The sequence below is a fragment of the Rhinoderma darwinii genome, chromosome 1, assembly GCF_050947455.1.
Source record: "Rhinoderma darwinii isolate aRhiDar2 chromosome 1, aRhiDar2.hap1, whole genome shotgun sequence".
In the NCBI taxonomy this organism is placed as follows: Eukaryota; Metazoa; Chordata; class Amphibia; order Anura; family Rhinodermatidae; genus Rhinoderma; species Rhinoderma darwinii.
In genome coordinates, this window is record NC_134687.1 from 557,862,410 (window position 1) to 557,877,921 (window position 15,512).

Consider the following 15,512-nt stretch of genomic DNA (forward strand, 5'->3'; position numbering starts at 1 on the left):
ATCACGTGGGTATACGGGCACATCATCGCTGCAGCTTTGTCAAAACACAGTGGTGGGAAGTAACGGAACAGTGGCGCTGAAACTACGATGATTCGTGAGTTGAGCAATGTTTTGTTTTTTTTCATCCCTCCCACATTTGCCAATTTTTTAAAGAGGCTCTGTCACCACATTATAAGTGGCCTATCTTGTACATGATGAGATCGGCGCTGTAATGTAGATTACAGCAGTGTTTTTTATTTAGAAAAACGATCACAGTTATGACCTATATTAGCTTTATGCTAATGACTTTCTCAATGGACAACTGGGCGTGTTTTACTATATGACCAAGTGGGTGTTGTGGAGAGAAGTGTATGACGCTGACCAATCAGCGTCATACACTTCTCCCCATTCATTTATACAGCACATAGCGATATCACTATGTGCAGCCACATAAACACACTATAACATTACTCAAGTGTCCTGACAATGTACATTACCTCCAGCCAGGACGTGATGTGTATTCAGAATCCTGTCACTTCTGCAGCGTCTCTGTGATTTGCAGCACAGCACAGCGAAATCTTGCTGTAAATGACAGACTACACCTGCTATGCTGGAAATATCACAGAGATGCTACAGAATTGGTCAGGATTCTGAATACACATGACGTCCTGGCTGGAGGTAATGTATATTCATTGTCAGGACAGTGCAGTAACGTTATAGTGTGTTTATGTGACTGAAAATAGCGATATAGCTATATCGCTAGTGCAGTGTAAATGAATGGGGAGAAGTGTATGACGCTGATTGGTCACTGATTGGTCAGCCTCATACACTCCTCTGTACAACGCCCAGTTGGTCAAAAAGTAAAACACGCCCAGTTGTCTATTGAGAAACTCATTAGAATAAAGATAAAATAGGTCATAACTCCGTCAAAAATGATCGTTTTTCTAAATAAAAAAAACACTGCGGTGATCTACATTACAGCGCCGATCACATCATGTACAATATTGGCCACTTATAATGTGGTGACAGAGCCTCTTTAAATAACTTGGAAAACCCCTTTAACTCCAACTATGATGAACTGCTGCCCAGGCCGCTGCGTCCATAATAAAGGCGCTAAAAAAGCAGCCGTATTACACCCAGCTGAAAGAGTCCCTTTGCTGCTGCTGTACAAGCGGAGTTGGGTGCCGTATGTACGGAGATATTCTCTCCTACAGAGGTACAGTAGAGGGCTCATGCATCTCTATGGAAGAACTATTACGGCTCCATACAAAACGGCGCTGTGATCGGCCGTACGAATGAAAGTATGTTCACATGTGCGTCAGGGCTTTTCGTCAGAACGGAGCCCTGACTGACACAAACTGAAACCATAGGTTTCCGTTTCCATCACTGTTGATTTCAATGGCGGCAGATCCAGTGCTAATGGTTTCAGTTTGTCTCCGTTGTGCAAGGGTTCCGTCGTTTTGACCGGATGAATAGCATAGCCGACTACAGTATTCATCCGGTCAAAACAACGGAACCCTTGCACAACGGAGACAAACTGAAACCATGGGCACCGGATCCGTCACCATTGAAATAAACAGTGATGGAAACGGAAACCTACGGTTTCAGTTTGTGTCAGTCAGGGCTCCGTTCTGACGGAACGGAGCCCTGACACAGATGTGAACGAAGCCTTAAACGTTTTTTTCTTTATCCAAACCTAGCGCCTTAAAATCCTTTTTTTTCTTGAAACGTCACCACTACAGCACCAATGCACTGGATATGGTGGGAAAAGCACTTTAAAAACCATTGCTACAAATGATATATATTTTACAGTCTGAACCCACCCAAGACTTGTTCCATATAAGCTACGGATACATAGGCAGCATATTACTGCACTTTACAACTATATATGATGGGTATAAAGCGGTACAAGCGCTGTACTACCGGCACCATTCAGTCACCCACCTTTAAAGTTGGCGCTGTCAGCTGCTGTAGGGGAGAAGTAACGGCCGGATACCAGGGAGCGGAAGTGCAGCGTCACCATGGTAACAGCATACACTCCACGGCCCTAGCCGGCAATACGCTAGTAATGGTCAAGGTAGAATTCACGAATCACTGCGCAGCTATTGTCGAACGCCTAGTACAAAAGCCGTGATTGGCTAGAATTATAGAAGCCTGCAGCAATAGCTGAAGCAGTAGGGGGCGGGGACGGCGTGACGCTCTACGCCCTAGTGTCGTTATCTTGTCGTAAACGACTCATAAATATAGAGATATTCGCGTTCCTTTGTGTATTTGTTATCCCAACGCACGTTAATAACAGAATAGGCGTCCCTGCCAACGAACTCTACCCGTTTACATGAGCAGAACCAAGCTGTACAGAAATAATAGTGCCATGCAAACGAGCAATGTCACAATTTACTTATACGCCCATATGTGCCAGCTATGGGCACCCCATAAAGTGCCTGCCACAGATGCCTCCACAATTTGCTGTCACAGATTCTCATTTAGAGGGGTTTTCCCATCAGGAACATTTATGGCAAATCCACAGGATATGTCATAAATGTCAGATAGATGCGGGTCCCACCTATCTCTAGAACGGGCCCCATAAACTCTGTTCTACCTTTCTCGGTTCCGCTGCCACTTCGTAATTTCTGACCATGTAATCAGAAAATAGCGTAGCTCGCTGAGCTATGCTGTTTCCGTAACTCCCATAGAAGTGAATGGCATTTACGGAAGCAGCATGAATATGCCATAAATATCCCTGAAGGGAAAACCCTTTAAGGTTCCTGCCACGAATGCCCCGATAAGTGCCACAGAAGCACCCTTAAATGGCATTTACAAAGAGTGACGAATGGGCAAAATGCCTAAAAGGAACTAAAAGGATGGCCATGTGGCCCCCAGGAACATAGAGGTAGTTGTGGGGAACCTCAGATAGAGAGGTAGTAATAGGGATAGTTAGCTTGGGTTTTTTTTTGTACAAAATGTTGCTGGCCATGTGGCTGGTGGCACCAGGCAGTCTAGGGGGGGGGGGGGGGGGGGTACGGGAACAATTGGGAAGGCAATTTTGAAAGGAAGATAAGTGTGAAGGTAGATGGGATTAGGGATGGGGTAGTCAGGGGAGACCAGGCCTGCAGCGCTGGAGGAGAAGATGGCTCGGGAACAGGGATAGGTGAGTGGCGCTATCTACAAGGGGTGGGTGTGTGGCACTATCTGTAGAGAATGGGTGTGGGGTGCTATCTACAGGGGGTGGGTGGGTGGCACTATCTACATGGGATAGGTGTGTGGCGCTATCTACAGGGGGTGTGTGGCGCTATCTACAAGGGGTGTGTGGTGCTATCTACAGGGGGTGGGTGTGTGGTGCTATCTACAGAGAGTGGATGTGTGGTGCTATCTACAGGGGGTATGTCGCACTATCTACAGGGGGTTGGTGTGTGGCGCTATCAACAGGGTTGTGAGATTAATCCCCATCACTCTTGAGTTCCTTTTCTCCATAACAGAATTATCCAGGATTCAATCATATTTTAAAAAATTACCGATCAGGAGAGATTGCACATACAATGGTTTGATGTACAGAAATCTAAGCCCTGGCCGTCAAAAAATGGGACATGCCCTATTTTCGGCCGTTTACCCGGCCGCCCGACTCACATAGAAGTCTATGGGGCCGGGTAATACACGGCCATCACCGGAATGTGTCCCGAGTGATGGCCATGTATTCCGTCGCTCGTGCTCTCTCTCCTCCTCCTCACAGTGCAGAGTGCATGTGAGGAGGAGGAGGGTCTTTTTTTTCTCCCTGTAGGAGTCAGAATCCCCAATCCCCGGCCGGGGATTTGGGAATCCGCTACAGGAGAAGTGCGTGACTACACTGTCCATATATGGACACAGCGAAGTCACTCACTTCTGCAGCGGAATCCCCGACTCTATGGCCGGGGATTCCGCTACAGGAGAAGTGCGTGACTACACTGTCCATATATGGACACAGCGATGTCACTCACTTCTGCAGCGGAATCCCCGACTCTATGGCCGGGGATTCCGCTACAGGAGAAGTGAGTAACTACACTGTCCATATATGGACACAGCGATGTCACTCACTTCTGCAGCGGAATCCCCGACTCTATGGCCGGGGATTCCACTACAAGAGAAGTGAGTGACTACACTGTCCATATATGGACACAGCGATGTCACTCACTTCTGCAGCGGAATCCCCGACTCTATGGCCGGGGATTCCGCTACAGAAGTGAGTGACTACACTGTCCATATACGGACACAGCGATGTCACTCACTTCTGAAGGGGAATCCCCGACACTATGGCCGGGGATTCCGCTACAGGAGAAGTGTGACTACACTGTCCATATATGGACACAGTGACGTCACTCACTTCTGAAGCGGAATTCCCGACCTTTGGCAGGGAATTCCTCTCCAGGAGAAGTCAGTGACTACACTGTCCATATATGGACATTGAAGTCAGTGACTTCTCCTGGAATGTGGGGGGGGGGGGGATGGGTGCAACCTACAGGGGGCTGTGTGGCATCACCTACAGGGGACTTGGTGGCATCCCCTACAGGGGACTTGGTGGCATCCCCTACAGGGGACTTGGTGGCATCACCTACAGGGGACTGGGTTGCATCACCTACAGGGGGCAGGGTGGCATTACCTACAAGGGGCAGGGTGGCATTACCTACAAGGGGCAGGGTGGCATTACCTACAGGGGGCAGGGTGGCATTACCTATAGGGGGCAAGATGGCATTACCTATAGGGGGCAGGGTAGCATTACCTGCAGGGGGCTGGGTGGCATTACCTGCAGGGGCTGGGTGGCATTACCTGTAGGGAGCTGGGTGGCATTACCTACAGGGGGCTGGGTGGCATTACCTACAGGGGGCTGTGTGGCATTATCTACAAAGGGCTGTGTGTGTCAACAAAGTTAAATGAAATTCATCCGATTTTAAAACGGACAGGGAAAAAAACGTATGCAAGACGGGTCAAAATCGGCCGTTAAAAACGGCAACACGGCCCGGACGGATGCAAAACGGATGCAAACCGGCCGGGAAAATTTTTATCGCCCGACACTCGGACCCTGTCGTGTGAATGAGGCGTAAAATGGCTGTGGACGGAGCCTTTATTTATAAGTTCATGCTTTCACTTAACACACATTAACCAATCACATGATGTCAAGTACATATAGGCATACACCCAAAATTACTTCCATATAAGATAATGACTTTCTTCCTAATATACACCGTGTTCCAAATTATTATGCACATTGGATTTAAGTGTCATAAACATTTAATTATTAGTTTTTCAATTAAACTCATGGATGGTATTGTGTCTTAGGGCTCTTTGGATCATTGTAATCAATCTCAGACACCTGTGATAATTAGTTTGCCAGGTGTGCCCAATCAAAGGAAAACTACTTCAGAAGGACGTTCCACATTATTAAGCAGGCCACAGGTTTCAAGCAATATGGGAAAGAAAAAGGATCTCTCTGTTGCCGAAAAGCGTGAAACAGTGCAATACCTTGGACAAGGTATGAAAACATTGGATATTTCAAGAAAACGTAAGCGTGATCATCGTACTGTGAAAAGATTTGTGGCTGATTCAGAGCACAGACGGGTTCGTTCAGATAAAGGCATAATGAGGAAGGTTTCTGCCAGACAAATTAATAGGATTAGGAGAGCAGCTGCTAAAATGCCATTGCAAAGCAGCAAACAGGTATTTGAAGCCGCTGGTGCCTCTGGAGTCCCGCGAACCTCAAGGTGTAGGATCCTCCAGAAGTTTTCAAGTGTGCATAAAGCTATTATTCGGCCACCCCTAAACAATGCTCACAAGCAGAAACGATTGCATTGGGCTCAGAAATACATGAAGACTAATTTTCATACCGTGTGTCACGGTGCGGAGTGTGGACCCACTGGGCCGTACCACGTAGCGGGGTAGCAGCTGGCCAACAAGGTACAAAACAATGTCTATAGTTCTGAATGGGTACCTGAGGCATTGTAGACAGTGGCAGGAGCACGACTTGACTTTCACAGCAGGTGACGGCGCGGATGCAGCGGTAAGACACGACTTGACTTTCACAGCAGGTAACGATAGCACGGGATACAGGGTACAGGCAGCAGGAATGGGTAACACTGGGAACTGAAAAACACTGGGAGACCTTTAGCAAGACAAACTAGGGTATACAACAACGCTCAGGCAAGGAACCAGTGTACAGGGCCCCTTATTATAGTCCAGCAGCCATTTGGGCTGATAATTGATGTAAGGCAGCTGGACGCGTACTGGCCCTTTAAGGCCGTGCACGCGCGGGCGCGCTCGCCCTGCGGGACACAGTCCGAGGACCCGGAAGAGAGTGCCGGTGTCTCCCTGGAGGGAGCGAACGCCGAGAAGAGGAACGTCCATGGCCGGGATCGTCAAGGGGTAAGTCAGAACGACGACCCCCGGCCATAGACGTAACACTGAGTTGTTTACTGAGGAGTGTCGTGCAACCCTGGATGGTCCAGATGGATGGAGTAGTGGATGGTTGGTGAATGGCCACCATGTCCCAACCAGGCTGCGACGTCAGCAAGGAGGTGGCGGAGTCATGTTTTGGGCTGGAATCATGGGGAGAGAGCTGGTAGGCCCCTTTAGGGTCCCTGACGGTGTGAAAATGACCTCTGCAAAGTATGTAGAGTTTATGACTGACCACTTTCTTCCGTGGTAGAAAAAGAAGAACCGTGCCTTCCGTAGCAAAATTATCTTCATGCATGACAATGCACCATCTCATGCTGCAAAGAATACCTCTGTGTCATTGGCTGCTATGGGCATAAAAGGAGAGAAACTCATGGTGTGGCCCCCATGTTCCCCTGACCTCAACCCTATTGAGAACCTTTGGAGCATCCTCAAGCAAAATATCTATGAGGGTGGGAGGCAGTTCACATCAAAACAGAAGCTCTGGGAGGCTATTCTGACATCCTGCAAAGATATTCAAGCAGAAACTGTCCAAATACTCACGAATTCAATGGATGCAAGAATTGTGAAGGTGATATCAAAGAAGGGGTCCTATGTTAACATGTAACTTGGCCTGTTAAGTTTTTTTTTATTAAAAGAGCTGTTGATTTCTGTAAATATGACCTCCTGATGCTGCAAATTCAACAAATTACCATTTTAGTTCTCTTTACAACCTTTAAAATGTTTTGATCTCTGTTGTGCATAATAATTTGAAACAGTGCATTTTGAGTTTTTTACTTCTAAAAAAAAATCTGTTATCATTAGGAGATTTGTTGAATAAAATTTGCATTATACTCCAACGGTTGATGGATTGAAGATTATACTGACTGTCATTTGTATCGACTATTTAGGAAAATCAGCGAAAAATAATATTTGAATAATAATTTGGAACGCGGTGAATATGAATCCTGGCACTCATCAGTTTGGAATGCCAGATGATGTCATCTTTACCCTATCTTAGATGATGGGCAATACATTCATTTAAGAGAAGATTAAAAATATATCTAATACATATCTCAAACAATATAATGCAGTCATTTTGATAATATTAATACAATATAAATCTAACAGTTATTAGATTTATTACTCTGACAGGGTGGGTGTGTGGTGCTATCTACGGAGAGTGGGTGTGTAGCGCTATCTACAGGGGTGTCGTGGAAGTCAATGGCTCAAAATATATTAGACTGAAATTTAGACGAGTGTTCCAACAGACTCTCAGGCCAGGCACTTTATCCAGCATCCTAATCAGGATATTTCATGCCGATATATATCGAGAGAGGAGAAAAAACACAGACGCTGCTGATATGCTCAAAATACTCCTCTGGGGGTTTATTTCCAAACTCAATTACAATACTATCATTCAGAAGGGGTGTAGGCTTGAGGCTAACCAATCAGAGACAATGTGACAATATTTGTTATTCAGCCAATTACAGACACACAATATATTCCAGATACATCATTATAATTCTTCACACATCAGGTTTGCAGGTGGCCTTATCTCTCTTGGCAAGAATGTTCCTGTAAGATGGGGGAGGCATTCCCACAAGCATATTTGCCACCCTTCCATCTCACTCAATTTGCCTTCTCTGCAAGCTTCATATGGGAAGCAAGGTCAAAGATAACTAACTTAGAAACATACGAAATCAACATTAATATACTTGTGTTAAAGGAACAATGACTTTCTTATTCACTACAAAAGAACCAAGATGGGAACTCCAGACAAGATGGCTGCTGCACGAAATGAAATAATTTAAACATTATTATAATCACTTTCACATAATACATATCTTAGTAATTCGGCATCCTGCTTGATAATTCATAATGTAATTTCATACAGAGAATATAAGCAAATAAACCATCCCTCACAAAACCCCCTTTTTCTCATATTAAATTACAGAAATTATATATTATCATTGTTAACTTCAAACAATATATCAATAGGGCCAAAACTAATAATATAATGTCATCACCAAAGTCCGGTTTGGGTATAGGGTCCCACCAGTACGTTGACAAGTCCTGTACATGGTTCGTTTCCGGTTCGAAGGGCTATCCTCTTCTATCTTCTGCTCTTCACTGACTGTTACCCTCAGGGTAACCCACACAATTTATGGTGTCAGACTGTACGGTGGTGTCCAGTGGGGGATTTATTATTACCCTCCTCCTGGTCACTTACTTATTAAAACACTTGGATGCTGCTAACGTTTTATTTTTCTTTGCTTTACTTTGACCTTTGCTGATGTCATCAGGACTTGGCTTGGTCCTTCTCATCTGTCAGACACACCGTCTCTTTTAGTATACATCACCGGGCTGTACTGTGAGCCTGGGGTGAGTTCCCACGTAGACGGATTAGTGGAGTTTTATTATAACCACAAAACCTTTGCATCTGTCCTGTTCCTTCGGAAAGTTGCTTGTATGGGCTTCTGCTTAGAATTGTGACAATGCCGTCAGTTCATGACAAACGGGTTGTACTGGCTCAGGCTGCGCCTGCCGCATCTCAGTGATGGAGTTCATGATGTTAACCCCTTGCGTACCTTCGACGTAATAGTACGTCGCTGGCCGCTTATTCCAGCGTACCTTCGACGTACTATTACGGCGCAGGAATAAACTGTCACTATGTGAAATCACATAGTGACAGAACAGCGGCGGCAGATGTCATTGACAGCTAACCGTCTCTGCTACCGGCCTGGGGACCAATTAGCAGTCCCCAATGCCGGCGATTGCCGTGATTGGTCAGTCTCTGAAGACTGACCAATCACAGCCGTCTGTGACGTCGTCTGCAGGAGAAAGCTCCTGTCACTTTCTCTGATCTCCTCACTTCTGTGAGATACGTGAGGAGATCAGAGAAAGCGGTGTAAAAAAACACTATTTTTATTAACCCCTTCCCGAAAATGGGCGTATAGTAACGCCCTGAGGATGAAGCGGGCACAGGAGCTGTGCTCGCTCCATCTTCATCGGATGTCGGCTGTAATACAGCCGACATCCCACTGCAACTACAGCGATCACTGTCCTCTCCGATCGCTGTAGTTTAACCCCTTAAATGCCGCTGTCAATAGCGACAGCGGCATTTAAGTGATTGATACAGAGGGAGGGGGCTCCCTCTGCACCCCATTGCCCCCCCCCACGAAAAATCGCAGGGTTCTGATGGTTGCAATGGCAACCAGGAAGCCTAGCAACGGCTTCCTGGTTGCCAAGTACGGGAGCCTATTAGGTCCTGCCCAAGGCAGGACGTAATAGGCTCAACTGTCAGTTGTAAAGTGACAGTTACAATACACTGCACTACATCAGTACATACAGAAGTAGTGCAGTGTATTGTACAGGGGATCAGAAGATCAGATCTTCCAGTCCCCTAGTATGTGTAAAATAAAAAGTGAAAAAAAAGTTAAAAAAAAGTTTTAGATAAATAAATAAATACAAGTTTTACGTAATAAAAACAATAATCGCCTTGTTTCCCTGATCAAGCCCTTTATAATTAGAAAAAAAATGAAAAAAAAAGACAAAAACTAGACATAATAGGTATCGCCGCGTTCGTATCGGCCAGACCTAAAAAAATATCATATTATTTATCCCGCACGGTGAACACCGTAAAAAAAATACCACAAAAAACAATGGCAGAATTTCCTTGTTTGGTCACGTTGTTTCCAAAAAAATGGAATAAAAAGTGATCAAAAAGTCGCGCGTAGCCAAACATGGTACCAATAAAAACGACAGTGTGTCACGCAAAAAATGTATGTACTCCGCACAGATTACATATGCCCCCACATTATAAGCTGAAACACCAGTAAAACACTAAACAAAACTACTACAAAGCAAAATCTGCGCTCCAAAAGCCAAATGGCGCTCCTTCTGGGCCTGGCAGTGTGCCCAAACAGCGGTTTATGACCACATATGGGGTATTACCGTACTCTGGAGAACCGCTTAACAATTTATGGGGCGTAAGTCTCTAGTGGTACAAGCTGGGCACAACGCATTGGGCACTGAAATAGCATATATGTGGAAAATGTCAATTTTCAATCTGCAACATCCACTGTGCACTAATTTCTGAAAAACCTTTGGGGGTCAAAATGCTCACTACACTTCTAGATAAATTCCTTGAGGGGTGTAGTTTCCTAAATGGGGTCACTTCTCGGGAGTTTTCACTGTACTGGTACCTCAGCGCAATGCAACATGGCGTCAAAAACAAATTTTGTAAAATCTCCACCCCAAAAACGAAATTGCACTTTTTCCGTTTAGACCCTTGCCGTATGTCCAAATAGCCGTTTACAACCACATATGGGGTATTTCCGTAATCAGGAGAAATTGTGTAACACATTTTGGGGTGTCTTTTCTCCTGTATTCCTTGTGGAAATGAAAAATTCTGAGCTAAATCTACAGGTTATTGGAAAAAAAAAATGTTTTCATTTTCACGGACCAATTCTATTAAAATCTATAAAACACCTGAGGGCTCAAAATGCTCACTACACCTCTAATTTAATTCTTTCAGGGGTATAGTCTCCAAATTGGGATCACATCTGGGGAATTTCTACTGTACTGGTACTTCAGGGACTCTGCAAATGCGACATGGCCCCCAGAAACCAATTCAGCAAAATCTGAGCTGCAAAATCCAAATGGTGCTCCGTCCCTTCTGAGCCCTGCCATGGGTCCAAACAGCAGTTTATTACCACATAATGGGGTATTTCCGTAATCAGGAGAAATTGCTTTACAAATGTTGAGGTGCTTTTTCTCCTTTATTCCTTATAAAAATTAGAAAATTCTGTGTTTTTTCCAAAACAAAGTCTCTTTTCATCTTCACAGACTAATTCCAATAAATTCAGCAAAAAACCTGTGGGGTCAAAATGATAACTATACCACTAGAAAAATTCCTTGAGGGGTATAGTTTCCAAAATGGGGTCACTTTTGGGGGGATTCCACTGTTTAGGTCCCTCCAGTGTGTTGCAAACGTGACACGGCACTGAAAACTATTCCAGTAAAATCAGAGCTCCAAAATCCAAATGGGGGTCCTTCCCTTCGGAGTCCTGCTGTGGGTCCAAACAGCAGTTTATTACCACATATGGGGTATTTCCGTAATCGCGAGAAATTGCTTTACAAATGTTGGGGTGCTTTCTCTCCTTTATTTCTTGCAAAAATTAGAAATTTTTACGTTTTTCCAGAAAAAAAGTAGATTTTCATTTTCACAGACTAACTCCAGAAAATATAGCAAAATACCTGTGGGGTCAAAATGCTAACTATACCCCTAGATAAATTCCCTGAGGGGTGTAGTTTAAAAAATGGGGGTCACTTTTGGGGGTTTCCACTGTTTTGGCACCACAAGACCTCTTCAAACCTGACATGGTGCCTAAAATATATTCTGAAAAAAGGAGGCCCCAAAATCCAAGAGGTGCTCCTTTGCTTCTGAGGCCTGTGTTTCAGTCCATTAGCGCACTAGGGCCACATGTGGGATATTTCTAAAAACTGCAGAATCTGGGAAATAAATATTGAGTTGCGTTTCTCAGGTAAAACCTTCTGTGGTACAGAAGAAAATGTATTACATATGAATTTTGTAAAAAAAAATGAAATTTGAAAATTTCAGCTCTACTTTCCTTCAATTCCTGTAAAACGCCTAAAGGGTTGAAACACTTTCTGAATGATGTTTTGGATACTTTGAGGGGTGCAGTTTTCAAAATGGGGTGTTTTATGGGGGTTTCTAATATATAGGGCACTCAAAACCACTTCAGAGCTGAACTCGTCCCTGAAAAAATCGCTTTTTGAAATTTTCTTAAAAATATGAGAAATTGCTGCTAAAGTTCTAAGCCTTGTGAGGTCATAGAAAAATAAAAGGATGTTCAAAAAACGATGCAAGCATAAAGTAGACATATGGGAAATGTTAATTGGTAACTATTTTGTGTGGTATTACCATCTGTTTTACAAGCAGATGCATTTAAAATTGGAAAAATCATAATTTCTTCATATTTTCGCTAAATGTTGGTGTTTTTCACAAATAAGCAATGAATTTATCGACCAAATTTTTCCACTAAACTAAAGTACAATATGTCACGAGGAAACAATCTCAGAATCAATTGGATAGGTAAAAGCATTCCGGAGTTATTACCACATAAAGTGATACATGTCAGATTTGAAAAAATGGGTCTGGTCCTCAAGGCCAAAATGAGCTGGGTACTCAAGGGGTTAAAGTATTTTAGTTCATGTTTACTGGCATTTGCTGGGGACCCCCAACCCTTATCAATTGTTAAAATAAATGCTAATCTGGTGATAACATCATCACACACCTTTATATAAGAAAAACTTCTCTGTTACAAAGGACAGGACACCTAGAAAATGTGTAGTTACTGGGTACATTGCATTTGCACTTGGTTTTACACTTTTCAGCAGGATTTGTACCTTGATCCGAGCTGATTGCCTGGAACAGCTCCAACTCACAAAAATATACACGGATTCCACATGTTTATCTGACAAATGTCACAAACAAATTTTTCTTAGGCCTTATTCACACAAACCTGTTATACGTCCATGCTATGATTTTCACGCGCGCCGCACTGACCTATGTTAATGAATGGGGCCGTTCAGACTGTCAGTGAATTTCACGCAGCGTATACGCGCTGCGTGAAACTCATGACATGTCCTATATTTTGCCGTGTTTCGCGCAGCACGCACCCATTGAAGTCAATGGGTGCGTGCAAATCGCGCTCGGTACACTTAAGCACTTCCAGGTGCCGCGCGTGATGCGCGCTACAGTAGGAAAATAAATGAATGAAAACAGAAAAGCACCACATGCTTTTCTGTTTGTAAACATAAAACCAGAGTGTCATAATGATGCCGGCTGCGCGAAAATCACGAAAATCACGAAAAGCACCATATGAAGATGCCACACGGACCTTTTGTGCGCGCAAAACGCAGCGTTTTTTTGCGTGCGCAATATGGACAGGTCCGTGTGAATAATGCCTTACTCTGATTTGTATTGCATGGGAAGGCCTCTCTCAAGATCCCTTCTCTTCGTGGGAGGCGGGTATGATAAAGTTGGCACCAGTGTGCCAGGACTGTTATGTAGGCAAATCAAACAGCTCTAACAGAATTTAGCAGCAACAGCTGTGAAACCTGAGACAAACAAATTAGATCTTACCAAATCGATCCTTGCAGTCTTGGGGCATATGTGAGTTCATACACCATCAATGCAAGTGCAATCAAGAGTGCCTTGGGTGCTACCGGTTTACCTTCCTTTATCCGTCCACATTCTGTTAGAATCTGGTTTCCACGCCTTCCGCTCCCAGTTGGACTCTTCCTGTGGAGAACAATCTTTTTCATACACTACCGTTCAAAAGTTTGGGGTCACCCAGACAATTTTGTGTTTTCCATGAAAACTCACCCTTATATTTATCAAATGAGTTGCAAAATCTGCAAATGAGTTGCTCTTTCTGAGCTTGGTGGTTTAAGTGGCTTGTGAACTAAGTGGAGTTCTAAAACCGGAGTTGAAAAGAGGAGTTGAAGCCCCAGTAAGTACTCTTCTTTTCTTTTACTTTGACAATTGTTCGCTGTTTTGGTGTAACTTGGATAATGGATAGCAAGATTGGAGGTTTTCTTCGGTGCACAGTTTGCCATATGTATACACGACTGGAGCCGGAGTTCCAGGGTGAATACCTCTGTGGCAGATGTGAGCATGTTGGTCACCTGGAAGCTCGTATTAGAGATCTGGAGGAGCAGAATGCAACACTGAGGAGGATAGACAATCTTGAGCTGAGCTTGCTGCTCACAGAGCATGCAGTTAGTGGGTTAGAACTGGAGGGTGAAGACATGGGTGAGCAGGATCAGGTAAGTAGCTGGGTTAATGTAGTTAGGGGCAGTAGAAAGGGGTCAAAGACAAGGAAGGCCGATCCGGTTTCTGGCATTACAAGCAAAATTGCCAGGTTGGGTGATGATGCGAGGGTGTCAGTCTCAGAAATGGCAGCCCTAGTGGATACTGATCTCCCTAACAGCCGGGAGAACAGCCCATCTAGTAGTCGGTGGGATGGTAATTCAGGTAAGCCAAGACAATTGATAGTTGTAGGGGATTCTATAATCAGGAAGACTGATAGAATAATTTGTCGCCAAGACCGCTTCAACCGAATGGTTTGCTGTCTCCCTGGTGCCAGGGTTCGGCATGTGGTGGAACGGGTGGACAAATTGCTGGGAGGGGCTGGTGATGATCCAGCTGTTGTGGTCCATGTCGGTACCAACGAATAAATGGTAGGTGGAGGAGCCTTAAGAATAATTTTAAAGAACTAGGCTACAAGCTGAAGGGAAGGACCTCCAAGGTTGTATTCTCAGGAATACTGCCTGTGCCATGCGCATCACAGGAAAGACAGCGGGAGCTCAGGGAGTTAAATGCATGGCTTAAGTCTTGGTGTAGAGAAGAAGGATTTGGGTTCCTAGAGCACTGGGCTGACTTTTCATTGGGGTACAAACTGTATTCTGCAGATGATTTGCACCTAAATGGAAGGGGGTCCGCTGTGCTGGGGGAGAGAATTCTAGCTGGGGTGGCGGAGTGTTTAAACTAGGGCTGAGGAGGGAGGCCAATGTAGGAAATAAAGGGGTAGTTAGGTTAGAGAGGGGTCAGACTATATTGGTGGGGGGAGAAACAGACGGTGGGGAGAGGACTAGGCAACAAGATAAGGAGATCCTTTTGTTACAAACCAGCAGTGAAAATAAAAAGGCCTAATGTCAAATAATCACATTTCTGATACTGAATGTGAAACATTTAAAGGCAAGTTAAAGTGTATGTTCACAAATGCCAGAAGTCTAGCAAGCAAAATGGGGGAGCTGGAGGCCTTGATACTGGAAGAAAATATAGATATAGTTGGTGTTGCTGAAACATGGCTGGACTCTTCACATGACTGGGCTGTAAATCTACAGGGTTTTACACTGTTTCGGAAAGACAGGGCAAATAGGAAAGGTGGTGGTGTATGTCTGTATGTGAGAAGCGATATGAAGGTGAGTGTAAATGAGACATTAGAGGGTGAAGACTGTGAGGAGGTTGAAACCTTGTGGGTGGAATTACAAAGGGAAGTAAACACTGAAAAAATTACTTTTGGTGTAATCTATAGACCCCC

General features: G+C 44.4%; 1 protein-coding gene across 1 annotated transcript in view; it reads right to left on the reverse strand.

The window, feature by feature from the left end:
- Positions 1–2,020, reverse strand: part of POC5 (POC5 centriolar protein) — a 48,233-nt gene extending 46,213 nt beyond the window's left edge. The window contains exon 1 of the mRNA XM_075838469.1: positions 1,924–2,020. The gene's annotated coding sequence lies outside the window, so the exon portion shown is untranslated. The remainder of the gene's footprint in view (positions 1–1,923) is intronic.
- Between the last annotated feature and the right edge of the window lie 13,492 nt (positions 2,021–15,512).